Here is a 17,090-nt window from a genome sequence, read left to right as displayed (position 1 = left end):
ACCTCTGAGAAATCCTCCAGACCAACCGCTCCCATCCCACAATCCCTCTCACATCCACCATCCAGTAATTGGCTCTAAAAGGACTTTGTGCAGAAGAGGGAGGATCTAAAATAGGTAAGAAATGGCGATGACTACAATTTTTTGTGTCAGGGTGTCAATGGAACGTAGGGGCATGTGTAGTGCTCTTAGAGGATTGTTAACGGTGGCAGTATTCAACCTTTTTCGGACAATACCGTGCAGGTGAATCCATTGTAAACGTTATCCAGGAATTATTATGTAGAAGGGTCCACCCAACCATTATCCCGACTTTGCATGGGTGATCCACAGCGAGGAAAAAATTTCCAAATGCAACGCATGCTGGATTGTGAGCGAGTGACGTCGAACAGACTTAAAACAGTCCCTGTTAAAGAAATTACACCGTTCTGTAAATGTGTTATGTACATGCAAATGGAAACTGGAAATGGAGGACATCGAAGTCAAGAAGCGAAAACTGGAGTATATGGGAAAGATAACAGCCATAAAAGACGAATGTAAACTGCAAAGAGAAATCTATTGCAGGTGTGCAAGCAAGGTTTACGTATGGCTTTAAACACAGTGTATGGAGAAATCTGACTATCACTGGGGAGTATGAGATAATGGCATTTAGTGTAAACAGTAGTGGTAAGTGGCCACTTGTTGGAGTCCTGGCCGAAAACGGCGGACTGGGGCAGGTCTACTATGTTAAAGGAAACACGAAAAATCTGTTCATCAAACTTCATTCCTCCCTGGACCTGCTTAAAAAGAATGATTACTGAAGTATCTGCACTAGCAGAAGAGAAATGCGGAAGACAAGTCGGGAAATAATATAGTGGACTCACCAAAATGATACCATAATACAATCTCCAAAAGAACAACAGACTCGATCCCAACTGCGGATCGTCGCAAATGGAAAATAACAAATAATAATAGAAAAGACCTGTCTCTTCACGGGGAGAGACTACAATGAAACAGTTTTACAATATCAAGAGGTTGTTTGTCAACTATACCATGTCCATCCGCAAGAGATCGTCCACCTAGAAGAGGCGTCTGCCTGTGGCTGCCAAGGTGGCGACTCTGTAGACTTCCAAGCGGTGTATCAAACTGCCCTTTGGCGGCAGTGTGCCGCCCTGTAAAGCCCGTTTGGGGTATGTATCTGCCATATCTATTTGCAGTCGTGTGCCTGGAATATCAAAGTAACAATTTGCCCATTTTATTTGGACTGTTGAGCCCCGTGGCCGCGGATAATGATATTTTACTATAAAAATACAGCGACAAGCCACCTTTTTTTTAATGCGTTTTATTTATGCCAATATGCATTTCGGGTTTGCCAGCTGAAGGTGGGTGCAAACCCGAAATGCATATTGGCATAAATAAAACGTATTAAAAAAAGTGACTGGTAGCTGTATTTTTATAGTAAAATATCAAACTAGTTCCTGTGCTACTGCACCTCTGGTGATGATGTTCTGCAGGCTCCACGAATTTGTAGCGATCCCAGGAGGCCGTTGCTGGAGACCTGGTGTTGTGTTGAGTTGTGGCTGCCATTAAATATTTGTGAACACCATAGCCCAGTTCGGATCCTGCAGAGAAAAATGGGGCCGTGCCAAACACGAAGGTACCGGGCTGGGAGAAGATGGAAACAGCAGAGACAAGGGAGACCGATGAGGGCGACCGAGAAGTTTTTCAGCTGGGAATATCCATCCTGAACAGTGGACCAGTATGAGGAAAGGAAGATGGTAAGGGCGTCGTCCATGGAGTGTTGGGGATGCAATTTCGACATGTGGACTTTGAATGTACAGACAAACCATTCAGCTAATCCATTAGATGCAGGATGAAAGGGAGCAGTATGAATCAACTGGATGCCCAGGGTGGTGCAAAAGGAGGTACGTTCAGCAGGTGTAAACTGAAGGATGTTGTCGGTCAACAATGTCTCTGGAAGGCCCTCAATGGCAAAGTTGTAGCAGGAGCAGGAGGCCATGGGAACAGGCAACAAGGGGGTGCCAACTAGTGCCGGTGACAAGAGGGACATTAGGCCACAATGCAGATCATGACAGCGTCCGTCCCTCTCCAGTAGACATGCTGGCAGGCAAGCCATTTCATCAGGACAATCCCCCAATGACCCACATGCAGGAGCTCCAAGGCCTGCTGGTGGAGGGAGGACGGCAGCACAACGTACCAACAATCATTATCAGCCAAGATGAGAAGGATCCCATCTCTGACAGACAGGTCCTGGCAGCAGTGACAGTAGTTCTGGACATTCACCTGTGGCAGCTGATGACTGTCCAATGGCCACCCATGCTGAACATGGTGCATCAGCGCCCAGAGGGTCGGGTCTTCTGCCGTGCACATACAACTAGCTTGGCATCCAGTGGCAAATCAGCTAATTCTTCGACAGTGGTGACATTCAGCTGGAAAAAGGCAACCGAGTCAGCATTGAACTCAGGGTCGGAGCCCACTGGCAGATGAGAGAGAAGATCCGCATTGGCATGGAGAGCTGTGGGCCAAAAGTGGACCTCATTGGAATATTCCACAAGGAGCAATGCCCAGCGCTGGAGGCGGCAAGCTGTCCTTGAGGGGATGGCAGATGTAGTGCTGAACAATGAGACCAGAGGCTTGTAATCAGTGTATAAGGTGATGCGATGGCTGTAGATGAAATCGTGGAATTTCTTGAACCCAAAGATTATGGCCAAGGCCTCCTTCTCAATTTGGCTACAGCTATGCTGAGCTGGGGATAGTGTTTTGGAGACTAAGGCCACTGGTCACTCGACTCCGTCAATGATGTGAGAAAAGACGCCCCACACACCATAGTCTGATGCATCGGCAGCCAAGGTGAGGGACTTGGTGGGGTTATAAGGGACCAGGCAAGCTGGCATCAGGAGGGAAGACTTCAGACAGAGGGGCGCCGTATCGCGAATTGGCGACGAGTCCCAAGTAACATTCTTACTGAGGAGGCATGAAGGGGTTCCGCCAGAATCGCAGCATGTGGGATAAAACGGCGGTAGTAATTGAGTTGACCCAGAACTGACTTCAGGTAGGAGATGTCCTTTGGGGGCGGCAGCCGTTGAATAGCCTTGAAATACTGGAGTGTCAGTCGAATGCCATTATCGTTCAAAACATGGCCAAAGTAGGTTACCTAAGGAATTAAAAAAAGACATTTCTTCTTGTTGCAGTGTAAGCCAGCACCATGAAGAACATAGATGAGGCGCTGGAGCTTGCAGGATAAGTGTAGGGTGTGGATGCCAGCGACTAAGATGTCATCAAGGTACTTAGCTGTCCCCAGAATGTCTTTCGTCAATGCTTCCAACTAGCACTGGAAGATAGCTGGAGCATTAGCGACCCAGAGTGGAGGTGGTTGTATCAGAAGAGCCCGAAAGGGGTATTGATGACCAAGATCGATTTCGACGTTTCATCCAACGAGAACTAGAGGTAGGCGTCCTGCAGGTCAATTTTGGCAAACACCTTTCCGCCAGCCAAACTGGACAGGATGTCATCAACCTTGGGTGTGGGATAGCAGTCAATAACAGACTGACCATTGACAGTGGGCTTAAAATCCCCACAATCATGAAGAGAATAGTTCAGCTTCTCACGGACCATGATGGGTGTAGCCCAACGACTATGGGAAACCAGGGTCAGGATGCCCTCAGCCTCTATGCAACGAAGCTCCTGCTGGAGTTTGTAATGGCGGGTGAATGGTACTGAGCGAGCCTTGTGGAACTTCAGGACCGCCTAAAGGAGGAGTTCGATATGGGATTCGAACCCAGACACCCACAGAGATGTTGCAGAGAACACATCTGGTAAGTCTTCGAGAAGCTGCTGTAAGTGATTGTCGGTGAACAACGACTGGACGGCCTGGCCCGAGTCGTGTATCTCGAGGCCCAGTAAGGGAAAAAGAACCATTCCCAATAGGTTGGTGCCCTTGGGGGTGGCAAGGACCAAAACCCAGGCTGTGACATCGTGAGTGAGGTACTGGACCCAAGCCATGAACCACCCTGCAGTCAGATGATGTCATTGCTGTAGCTCTTCAGGGAAGTATGGAACGGACGAAGCGACGGTGAGCCCAACTGACAGTGTGAATCTCCATCGATAATGGTGACGGAGGACCCTGTATCGACTTGAAAATGGAGAGGAGTGCCATCCCCCCGCACAGTCGGAGTGATCGCTGGCATCGTATGCAGAAAAATCGACTGCCCGAAGGAAATCGGCGGCAGCGGGTCCGTCTCATCCACCACGGGGTCGAAAGCGTCCAAAGCAGTGTGACCCATAGCCATCAACGACGACGACCGACAGACCTTGGCTTTGTGACCCAACTTTCTGCAGGCCGAACAGGTCACCCTCCGGAACCGGCAATCTTGCCGCTGATGTGTGACAAAGCATTCACTACAGGAGGGCAACAGTTGTCGCCACTGCTACTGCTGCCGCTACGGCCGCCGTTGGCGCCCTGGTCCTGGAGGGCGGGCGCGGCCTCAAGAGGGGGCCCCCGGCGATGCTGCGGCGGCTGCGGCGACGTGAACCGGCGTCGCGGGTTGCGGGCGGCGAAGACCTGCGTTGGGGACTGCAGCAAGGAAGCAGAGCGAAAGGACTGCTCATGAGAGCGGATAATGGATGAACAGGTCTCTAAAGATGGATCTTTCAGCTTCAGAAGATCAGTCTGTGAGATATTATCCGGGGCATGGCCAAGAATCATATCACGAATGAGTGCCGAACCGTAAGACTACTTGCAATGGGATTGCTACAGAAAAGACGACAGTCACTGGAGAGACCTTGCAGTGTAGCAATCCACTCCCTGCATGAGTGCACGGGAAGCTTCTGACAACAGTAGACCTTGTGACGTGCCGCCGAAATGTGGACCTGAGAGTCAAAATAATCCAATGGGCTAAAAGTCAACGTCTCGGTAGCAGAGAGCATGAGGTTCTGCATTGGGATGCAATTTTTGCAGAAGGTGATAAACATCTGGGCCCACATACGCGAGAAAAAAATGCGCGACGCTGAACGTCACCAGTGACATAATGAGCAATAAAGTGTTGCCTCAGACGAGCCACGTAGTTGTCTCAAGGCTCAACAGACTTGTCGAACTTGGGAAACGCAGGGTGCCCCAGAAGTGTGGAAGCTGAGTGGGACCCCTGTATAGGCACTTCAACGGGGGAGCGGGGGTTGGACATCACCTGTAACCGCTGAGTAGTAAGATCGTTCGTTAGTTGCATACGTTCCAAGAGCGGTATGACCCACGCTTTGTGTTCATCAAGACCTGGAATACCGTGTGCCACAGCGGAAAACAATTGGGAAAACGCTGGACACTTGTAAACCAACTCATCGCCATTGAAGTTGTAGGGGAGCAGCCTACTCACGCCGTATAAAATTCACATCAGCCTTTCCATTGTGTGCGAGCCTAGTCCGCTGTAACTAGCTCTGACGTCATAAATGTTACGCAATACTTTAAAAATCAAGTAAATAACCTGAAACGTTTCTAGCATGTCAAAAGTAATACTAAATCAATATGTGTTGAATATCAGTTCAATAACTTTAACCATTTTCGAAATTTGGACGTTTTTCTGTAAAAATCATTGGCGCAATAGAAAAGAGCTAGAAACTTAAAAATTTATATTTAGATTCCTTTTGCATAATAATTTAGTAGAAACAGTATTCTGGATCTCACAAATTAAAATTTTAGTTGAAATTCATGATTTTCTGGTTTTTGTCTTAGAAATTGAGGAAGCAAGATAGATTAAGTAGGCGAATAAGTAAGGCTAGGATGTTTAAATTTAAGTAGAAGGGAGATCCGTTATAATCATAAAGATGTGAGAAGTTTCAGCTGAATAACTACAAAACTATAGCGATAGCGTATCTCCAAAGGGCAAGTTCAGAGCTCGTCTACTGCGTGTAGTATCATCAAATTAATTCTCTCGCCCAAAATATTTGACTTAGCCACGTCAGACTTTTATTATGATTACTTACCTGTGTGCTGAATGGACATTTAAATTGAGAGCTTCATCGGCCATCAGCAAAGGAAGCAATGATTTATTCGATAACTTAAAGTGGTGCATTACTAGCCCAGCGGCTAGTCGGGAGAGCAATTTTGATCAGGCGTTCCCTTAGCCGTCCGCGCCGCGGCTTTATGTATAAGAACGCTGCGTGAGAAAGGAAGGCCCCAGTTCTGTCCAGACGCTGAATAGCACGCCACCTGTGCCTGGAGTTGCGTCGCATCGGTATCATTGCTATAAACAGCCTCGGATGTCATAAGTTACTTGGGATACGCGTAACCATGAAATCGTTTTCGAGTGAAGTGTTAATTCTGGGATGACTTTAATGATCTATCTTCAGTTTGCGTACATCATATTTTCACGTGCCGTCACGGGACAGACATTCTACCATTATTTAGCGTGGCGTTTGATGAGCATTATCATCAAATTATGGCGAGCATTCACTTAAACATTTAGTTTGAACAGTTATAGTTGCATCAGTGCATTAGACTCTGAACTGCTCTGGTAGTTGGATTGTGTGGATTCTTTTGGTCTGTGACTTCAGAATATAGTGACCATTTTAGAGAAAATGGTTTTTGATTATGAATTCCAGACAATCTCCAAATTCCTCAGAGCTATAAGCTGTAGCTATAAGTGTATTTCTCAGATGAAGTGGGCACTAGGAATTCTAATTACAGGCTTCACGTTTTGCTAATCACTTTCTGGTTGCCAATATTGTAGTTAGAGAGCCAGTGTTGAGAATGGCAAAAGACAGCATAAATAATAGGATCATTTAACAACAATAATTCCACCCGCTGCCCCACATATGGCGCATCGGCCGGGAAATGCATCTTTTGTACATTACATTTAAAAACCAATTAATTACACCCACCGCCCCACATATGGTGCATCGGCCGGGAAACAAACTGAGTAAAAGTGAAAGTGATTTTTAAATATTCGGATTCGGGAGTGAAATGCGACACGCAACTGAGTAATAGAACAGTGATAGTGTTACATGCGCATGTGGACGACGCAATTGGATTAACAACGCATCTGGATTGACGGAGCTGGCACTGAGTCTAGCGGCGCTGCCGGCATCGCGAGAAGCCAGTTTCGCCTCACTGCAGTTGTCCTCCGGAGCAACCGGAGCCGCGCCTGCAGTTGCGGGCCACGCAAACACACAGCAGCCGTCGAAGTGCCGTCTGCAGTTCAACGCGCCGCGCCGTATCAGTAATCCTGGTACGCCGCGCCGGCAACACCATACGTCGTGCGGAAGGAACTAAGTTAAGTGTAAAGTTGTTAAAATTTTTTCTAACCTGCACTAAAAACCTGTCAGCGATGGAACCACCAGAAGAAACTGATGTTAAACTTAAATCAGAACCTATGTCTGTTGAGGGAACTGCAAATCCAGACAATGGTTCAAGTGTAAATATGCACGAAAATAGTAATGTTAAAGTGAAACATGAAGTATTGTCTCCTGACAGTAGTGTGAAAATGGGCAATGATTCAATAATAGAGACCCCTGTAGTAAAGCAGAAATTAGAAATTGTTAAGTTATTGGATGATAGTTTATCTGATGAGTTAAAAACGAAATAGTCATCAGAGGTGGTAGAGTTTAAAAAGGATAAGTTAGATATGACTGATCGATCAGAAGTTTCATTTAGTTTTGATGATTCTGGTATTGGAGCTAGTTTTTCGTCACCTGAATGTGATAAAAAGCCAGCTAGTGAGCAACCCAAAGATACTGGGGCTATTGATTTAAGTGTTATATTACAAGCAATAGCTACCAGCAATGCTGAATTAGAGTCTGAAATAACTGAGGTCAAAAGCAGTAATGCTGAATTAAAATATGAGATTGTGGCCAGCCAAACTAATTTTAATAAACGGTTTGAGGCAATGGACAATAAATTAGAATTCAATAAAGCTGAATTAGAAACTTCCTTCAAGACTGGCTGCAATAAGTTGAAAGAGGATCTGGACAGTTTAAATTATAAACTTGATTACAACCATGAGGATATTAAGAAAAAGGTTGCTCAACAGTTATCTGAGCTGTATAAAACAGTAAAATCCAAAGTTGCTGAGGTTCGCAAAGACTTCCAAATGGAAGATGCGAAGCTGGAGCACAAGTTAACAGAAAAGGTCGAGGCGGAATCTGAACTGTGCTCAGATAGGTTTAAAGATGTTAATATAAAAGTAAACATACTCGTATGTCAAGCAGAAGTAGATGAAATCAAAACTGATACTACTCATATTGTGCAAAGAGTAGATAATGTTGAAATGGGAGTAGAAAATATTAGTACTAACATTGCTAACATTGAGAGTAAAGTAGCTTCCGTAACTTCTGGTAATGGTAGTATACAACAAGTTGTAGCTGCAAACGCCGCATTTATCGGGTGTCGGCAGTTCTTGCGGTTCGATCCAGATAAAAATATCCACCTGCTAGATTTCTGGAACGATTTTGAAAATGTGATTCCACCAACGTGGTCTGAACGAGATAAAATCTCAGTTATTAGAAGCCATTTAGCAGGTGACGCCATGCGTTGGTCAGCTGATGTTATGTTGAAGTGTAAAACATTAGCGGAATTTAAAACAGCTTTCATTAATGAGTATTGGTCTAGTAATAAGCAAAATGAAGTGTTGACAGAATTTTGGAGTGGAAAACGCTTCAATGTAGGCAAGGAATCTATTGAAGAGTTTGCCAGGTCATGGATCTCACGTTTGTCACATTTGGCCGAAAAGCTAAAACCTGAAACGATAACACTAGGTCTTGAAGCCAAACTGCCATGGTATTGGCAAACTAGAATTATATCTGCCCCTAGAGACAATCTGGATCGTTTCATTGAATATTTGGAACGTGTAGAGCGTGTGGCTGCCAATGAGGAGCAAGTGCGTAATAACAGAAATGGTAATAACGCTAGTAGTAATTTTAAGAAGGAGCAGAATGGCGATGTAAACATCAGAACAGTAGGTGATCGCCATCCTAAGAGAGATAGGAATTGGAGAAATAATTATCAGAACCAACAATGGCATCCAAATGATAGTAATTTTGTTCCGAACAAAATTATGCAGGTAAACAACAGTGCGGAAAGCAATGCTGTGCCAGTTAACTATAATGGAAACAAAGGAAACAGTAGTAGACCGAGGCAGGAAAACTAATTCCCGTCTATGAGGACACTGGCGCTCACCAGGCGGTTATTTTTGCTAAGCCAGTAGTTACAGTAATTGGTAAGACAGATCAGAATACTCAAACTGAACATGTGGATGAAGGGTCGGTAGCATCTAAGGATACAGCAGAAATATTAGATCACTCACAGTATTTGATACATACCGTGTTAGAGACGTTTTCTAAGTGGGAAGAGAAAGAGAAGGCGCAGCAGTGTAACGGTAGGGAAGAGCTACAAAATACTGAATTGTCAGGCGAAGAAACAGAAGAAATTCATGCTTATATTTACGATGAGGATGATGTGCTCTTATCCAAAGTGCCTGTGCAGGAAGTTGATACTGTACTATAATAGATTTAGGACAGGAGGTAAGTGAGAATGTAGAGGGTAGCCTGTTGAGGGTCGATGAACCCAGTAACTGTGACCAGTTGTCACTTGAGAAGGAACCCGACGATAATAGTTAAAGTGGTTTAGCTGTAACTAGTGTTATGCCCGGTCTGGAGGCGCAAAATCGCTCGGACTACAGTAATTTGGGTCATGTTCAGCAAACTAAATGTAATGAAGTCGTGCGGTGTTTCGATTTGAAATTAATAGACCGACTGGAAAAGGCAGCTGAAAATGTAATTCAGGAAACTCCTACACACCTTGACATAAATATAATGAAGACAGATGTCGATCACTTTAGTTGGAGACAAATCCAAAAGGAACTATTGGATGAGTTTGAGGAACCACCTGTACAACCTAGAATAAGCCACCCTATAATAATAGTGAATATGTTGGGTATTAATGTACGTCGTCTCTTAGACAGTGGAAGTGAGGTGAGTGCGATATCTCAGTCCTTCTTTGATGCATTACCTGGTAAAGACAAGCTGACAGTAATGGGAGTATCAGCACTAAGAATAATTGGTGCTACTGGCAAAGTGTCAAAAACAGTAAAGCAAGAAGCTTTGCTGCCCTTTAACATTAATGATAATTTAATTGATCATTCATGTTTAATTGTAAATAATCTCAGTATTAAGGTTATAATTGGCATAGATTTCTTGTCAAAATATCAGAGTGTTGTTGACTTTGAAAGAAGCCAGTTAAAAATGATCTGGCCGATAACCGGAGTAATTACGGCACCTCTTGTTGATAAACATGTAGTAAGTAATGATGAAACTTGGGAGCTGCCTATACGAGTTCTGAAAAATAGGAGATATTGGGACGAAGGTGTTAATCTTAGTAAAAGTAAGCTAAACACAGACGAAAAGAAGTTAAGGGCTAGGGCAAACATAAGGAAAAGAACATTAGAAAGAAAGAAGCGTCATGACGCAAAAGCTGTACCCACCAGTTTTGAAATAGGTCAGTTAGTCCTTGTCAAAACCAAGGAAAAGTCAAAGAAAATAAATGCAGAAACAAAGAAATTCATGTTCGTATACCAAGGACCTTTCAGGATCATAGGAAAACCACATGCCAATGCATATAGGCTAGAGTACCCTAAAACAAAAAAGCTATTAGGTCTCAGGAACGTGATCGACATAAAGAAGTTCATAGGTAGTGAATGAATTCTGTAGAGAGGAGGTTGTTCTGTAACCTCTACACAGTGTGGCAGCTGTGCAGTCCCAGCTGTGTGAGATCTTCTTTCACATTTCAGATCTCACTCTCTCTTCAGCTTTCCTATCCACCTAAAATTTTGACCTCTTCTGTCCAACACATTAAATTTTCCGTTATAGTTATCAAGCCAATAATAGAATAATGAATTCTGTAGGGAGGAGGTTGTTCTGTAAACTCTACACAGTGTGGCAGCTGTGCAGTCCCAGCTGTGTGAGATCTTCTTTCCTTTTCAGGTCTCACTCACTCTTCATCTTTCCTATCCACCAAAATTTCGGCTCTTACTCTCAAATACTAAAATCTTCCAGAATGACTATTAAGCCAGAATTAAGCTAATGAATTCTGTAGAGAGGAGGTTGTTCTGTAACCTCTACACAGTGTGGCAGCTGTGCAGTCCCAGCTGTGTGAGATCTTCTTTCCTTTTCAGGTCTCACTCATTCTTCATCTTTCCTATCCACCAAAGTTTCGACTCCTTCTTTTCAATACAAAAATTTTCCGTCATGGCTATCAAGCCATGAGTTCTGTAACCATTCTATCCACCGATTAGTGAAGAAAATACCTACTGTGACAAACCTAACTGTGACATAAACAACAGAGAAGTATGATGTAATTAAGATACAAATGTATTTGAGTAACAAGTATGTATAGAACCCTGGTAATATTGTAAGTACAAAGTGTTGTTTTATTGGAAATGGTCCCGCAATAATATTTAAAAAAGATATACAAATTCATGTACAAGCAGGATCTGAAGTGGTAGTGAAACCTATTGTATGCTGTAGAGCTAAGAGATTGCTTAGTGTTATGAAAAATATACAGATAAGTTGTAAGAATGAACTCACCTTGTGTAGCAAGGAATGGCAGTGTAATAGAATTGAACAGTGTTTGTGGTTGAGACGTGAAGGACACGTCTTTGAAATATTTATAAGGTTGGAGCTGGCCGTTAATTGGTGTAGTGTGTGACAGGACACACCTACATGTATTGAGGTTATGAGTTGGAGGCGTGAATGCGACCATAGGTACCTTTATGTTAGATGAGACAGAGCAGCTCATGGTATCCTATAGGTTTAAGGAATTTAGCATTACGCTCGTCCATAATTACTTAATGCACTTTAGTGGTAGGTCGAGAGAGACTACCTGTGGTTTCAGCGTCCGATCGAGTGGAAATGGATTGCCACGTGAGCAAACCGATCAGCTGCAATACACTATAGATATGAAATAAATGTGCTATCCTATGCGTTAAACGTTAATAGAGTGAGTGTTAAATAAGTACATACACAGCAACATAATTGAGTAACATAAAGGCAGACGTGAAACATTATTTATAGCTCAGCATAAATACACTTCGATGAAGTAAGTACATAATTGCAGATGTGGAACTGACACAGCAGCAGAGGACCAATAAGTGGATTTAGTAGTCAACTAAACGTAGTGTGTTTTGAACACTCAGAACTGTACTATTACCACAAGTTACTCAATGTACAAAGAGGCTGAGAAGACAATTACTAATCAAATATACTCATGCTATCTCTAAGAATAAGGTAATCAAAGATGAGTCAGCTAAGTAAATAAAATACAAATTATCAAGAATGTATCGAGCATTGGTTCAGTTTTCTGGCCCAGAAATAAAGCCAGTTTGTCGCATGTATCTGCCGGAATTATTTCCGGTCACATGCCTGGCATATCAAAGTAGTTTCTGGGCTACTGCGACCTCTGGTCAAGGTGTTCTGCAGACTCTGTGAACGGGCAGTGGTCCCTGGAGGCCGTTGGCGGAGACCTGGTGCTGTGTTGTGTTGTGGCCGCCGGTAAATATTTGTGAGAGAACACAGTCGACGTAGGTTTTCCTGGTGAATATACTCCCTGTGATGCAGGCATCCCGTGTTGGTTTGACATGAAGTGGGATGCCGATGTAGTAAGCGCTGCGATATATGAAATGGGCGGCAACAGCAGTTACATTACATCGAAGTGTGGTGGGCTTGATGTCATGCACTTAGCAACAGGACAACCATTTGCAGAGCTTGAAACTGACGGAATAAAAACCGTAAATGATAGTACGTTTGGAAAAGCTGTAAACTTTGATGTGAAGTGGTATGCCTATGCAGCAGGCGTTACGATGTATGAAGTGGTCGGCAACAGCAGTTACATTACATCGAAGTGTGGTGGGTTTGTTGTCATATACTCAGCAACAGAACGACCGTTTGCAGAGCTTGAAACTGATGGAATAACAACCTTAAATGGTAGTCCGTTTGCAAAAGCTGTAAACAACCTTAAATGGTAGTACGTTTGCAAAAGCTGTAAACTTAAAGTTCTATACTGATATTCCACAAGAATGTGCTGCAGAGGAACTGGTAACTTACACCTAGGAGAATGTGGAGTGTTATAACAACAGTGTTGTGGAGGATATAAGAGGAAAAATTGAACTCCCTGAATGCTCTCGTCTAGAAGAATTGCCAGAAGGAACATGACTAATGGTTAAAGCTGTAAAAGAGGTAATTTACAGGAAAAAAATTTGATATATACTGGAATTCGAGAAGATACCTTCTTTGTACTTGTCAGATTCCTGAGTGGAGGATGAAATAGCTGATTCAAATGTGGATTTAAATTATGAGATAAAAATTAAGCTGGCTGTAATGAATAGTACACCAAACAAACATAAAAAAGAGTTGGTTTCTGTGTGTAAATGTATATTTAGAAACCAGTACAGATCTTGTTGTAGAATGTTTGCTTGTCTTTTTCACTAAGCCACCAAAAATCCTGATATGTTTCCTGTTTATAATGACCCAGGTGCATATATTTTGAATGGGGAAAGTGAGTAGTCACCTGACCTTGAAAAGTAGCCGAAACTATGTAGCTGAAAGAATAGTGACCCCCATTTCTTACCTATATGAAGAGAGATGAAAATCTCCATCTGCATGTTTGGCGATGTTGGTTCACACACACATGCAGGAAGCAGGCTCTTGAAAGAGACAGAGATAGGAAGCGAATTGGAATTTTCCAGTCAACAGGATACTGCCACTGGATGCTTTGTTTGGAGCTGTGAGATCAAAGAAGGTCGATATCCAGTCTGTGGTCGGCAATATTTAGTATCCTGATCTGTAATTATGACCTTGGGCAGTTTTTGACCTATTTGTCTCCCGCAAACTGATTAAATAAGGAATATACATCAATATATTACTGACACTTATTTGAATTTCGTGTCATGAGATCCTTGCTCTCCAGCATGGACTGAGTCTTTTTCCTACCAATTTTTTCTGGGGAGGGTGGAAGGAAGAGAGCGAGGGGTGTGGGTATGGCATTCTCTGGTGGTGGCATTGTGCACTAGCCCAGTCCATAACTGCATGTCAAGGTGAGCACAAAAATGCCAACTTTCCAACAAGACAACACCTCCTATCTGCATCAACATAATTATGTAATTAGGATGTATAGTTGCTGGATGTGAGCTTTTCCCACCAGACAAAGATATCCAAGCCCTGAAAACTGAACGTTATAAATAAACAGGATATCCTCTGCTATGCAACTGGCACTGACTTCAATTTTGTTTCGTGAGAGTATAATGAATTCTACTCTGTAAATGATGAAAGTCTATATGAATGCAGCTTGCCGCTAACTTGGTGTAATGTTTTGTCTGTACAGAAGTGTATCTGTCGCCTTTATCGCTCTTTCCCTCTCACACATAAATCGGTACAATAAAGTCAGGGCTTCGTGTTTTCTAGTTAGGCTGCTCCGTGAAAAGACAGAGAAACAATTATGCTAATGGAGGATTCTCTCACTCTCTCTCTCTCTCTCTCTCTCTCTCTCTCTCTCTGTCCTTTATCTGTGTACAGTTTAAATATATTATTTACGTGAAATCAGCCTAGTAGAATCTCTGGTGGAGCCCTTCGTCTTAATATTCAGCGCTGGCTTGCTAGAAAAGATCTTTACATTTGTTATTATTATTAAGCGCTGCATTCAGTTGGGAAAATCGATCGTTTGAACAATTCGTTCAGTTTACGACAGATCTAAAATTTCAGATGTGGACGAAGCCTTTTTGGACGATTTCAAAAAAACTCAGAGATTGCAGGCTCTCTTCGTCACAGCTGAAACTTCCCAATTAATTACAGGGCCCAGACAATCATCAATGGTTCAGACAGAGAACTCATTCGTCATTCACTCTAGAATAAAATGGTCACAAACCTTATTTCTGAGGAAAATTGTATATTGAATCCATTTCCGTACATGTTCCGTTTTCTGTTGGTTCCAAGTCTCATGTAATTTTCTTTTACAGGTTTTTTCTTTCTCTTTATCTATCACGCTAGCGGCACAAACTTTCCTAGCTCGCTTTAGCGCGAAGAAGAGTAAATAAATCTCCTTTAGCAATCCGACAATCTTCCAACCGATACTTCCGAAGCTGTTCCTCTCTCTCTCTATAATAACCACGGAGCATACATTTCTGTACCTCTGTTGTTCCAAAGAATAAACGTACTAGAAAAATACCTTGGCGTCGACGAGCTGTCGGCGCATATATTACTAGAAAATCTGATCAGATACTTTTCAAACGTAAATAAATGTGGATGATTTGATTGACCATTATTAATTATTGCGTGGTAGAGGGTAATTTTCCGTGGGGAGATTACAATGCCCCTCGCAGCGAGCGAAGTTTGTGAGCTCAATTTTTATTTACCGAACACACTTCGCGAGCTATCTATTATCGTGGATAACCCGGAAGTGATGATTGTCAGTCCTCCGACTGGAAAAGAATATTATGTTTGCGACAGACGAAGAAAAGAAATGTTGAAGACAGAAGAAATGAAGAGACCGGTACCGCGGCTGTATTGCTTTTACGTGCATCTAGGTGTTATATTTGCTGTGCACAACCAAGGAAGATGATCTTTCATGAACTGATGTCAGGGTCTACCCATTCGGGAACTTTCTTAAGCAGGGAAACCTTGGAAAACCTCTTAAGCCTAGACCCCCAGCCTACGGTACATAGAAGATAGGAAAGCCTATAGAAGAAAAAAATATATAATTTTGAAATAGATCTCTAAAGGAAAGACAGGGATCAATTTGTATCACGATTTGGAGAAGAGTGGTTTGTGCCTCTAGCAAAAAAAAACGTTTTACAATAAATAACGTGAATTCTCGTTTTACAATCTTGCTCCTGGTACAATATCTTGCGGTGCTAAACTCCCCCGGGTCTTGCATGTCCCCGACGTCCACATTTGTAGTCGGTCTTCTACGCGGCCCCCTCTGTAGTTGATCTTCTACGCGGCCCACAATGGGAAGAGTAGAAGGAACAGGGATACTCGAATTCACATGCAACATTCATTCCAAAAGAATTAGCAATGACCAAAAGGAAAACTCTTCCTGTAAGAGAACTGATTAGGTTGCACCGTCCAAGATTCTCCTTTTTGAAAGCAAAATCCTTATGGCTTCATGGATCCTTTTTGTTACGACGTACTTCAAGGAATTCAACCATTAACTAATGATGTTGCCAAAAGCATCATCCGATTTACTCCCTTTTGAATACTCCTTTTGACTTTGCCTCCCCACTTGTGCTTATAAGTCCAAAAGTTCTAACACATTTTCTATCACTGATTTGTTCTTCGTAATTTAAAGGATTCATGTAACTTACTATAGATTTTGGATTCAAATCATCGAATAATAGAAAGTGTAGCTCATTTTATACCAAGACATCATCCATATTTCCTTGATAAGTCACATAATTTAGCTATACTCAAAACTTTTTATTCTAAATACATATATTTCTTCGCTTGAGTGCTGAAATGTAAAAGTTATTAGCATTGAGGAATGCGGATTCGCTGCTTTCAATTACTCTCTGATTCATACGGTGTTCATCCATGCTCATATATGGAAATGGATTTTTCACACAAAATTCCCAAACGAACACGAACCATTAAATTACTACTGCATCTATGAATATTACTTTCTTTAATCATTCATTAATAAATTAAAAACTCCTAACTTCTAATTACAACACCTATTCCTTTTAGAGTTCAACATGAATCAGTTTATCCTCGCGTTTGGTGCGAGTCTCTTACAAAGCATATCTGTGTCGTCTATATCGATTTTAATTCTCGCGCCGACGTCAACTGTTTTGCGCGGGAAATTATCTTTGCGGCGTTAACCGTCACTCACAATTCACTGCCACAACACATCCCTTCACTCGTTTACACATCCAAGCGTTCACATGAGATTATATATGAATATTCACTCGGAACCTCTTTTGATTATTCAACGTCATTTACGGGAAACATTTCATTCTTCTTGACGGTCAGTTAGATCTTTAATCATTCTTAATGACATTAGCAATGCTAAAGTTCTATGTTCACCCAAACCACAGGTGAAGCCTATCTCCACTATCTTCTTTACA

Source organism: Schistocerca americana, chromosome X, assembly GCF_021461395.2.
Source record: "Schistocerca americana isolate TAMUIC-IGC-003095 chromosome X, iqSchAmer2.1, whole genome shotgun sequence".
Taxonomy (NCBI): domain Eukaryota; kingdom Metazoa; phylum Arthropoda; class Insecta; order Orthoptera; family Acrididae; genus Schistocerca; species Schistocerca americana.
Note: the sequence above shows the minus strand (reverse complement) of the source record.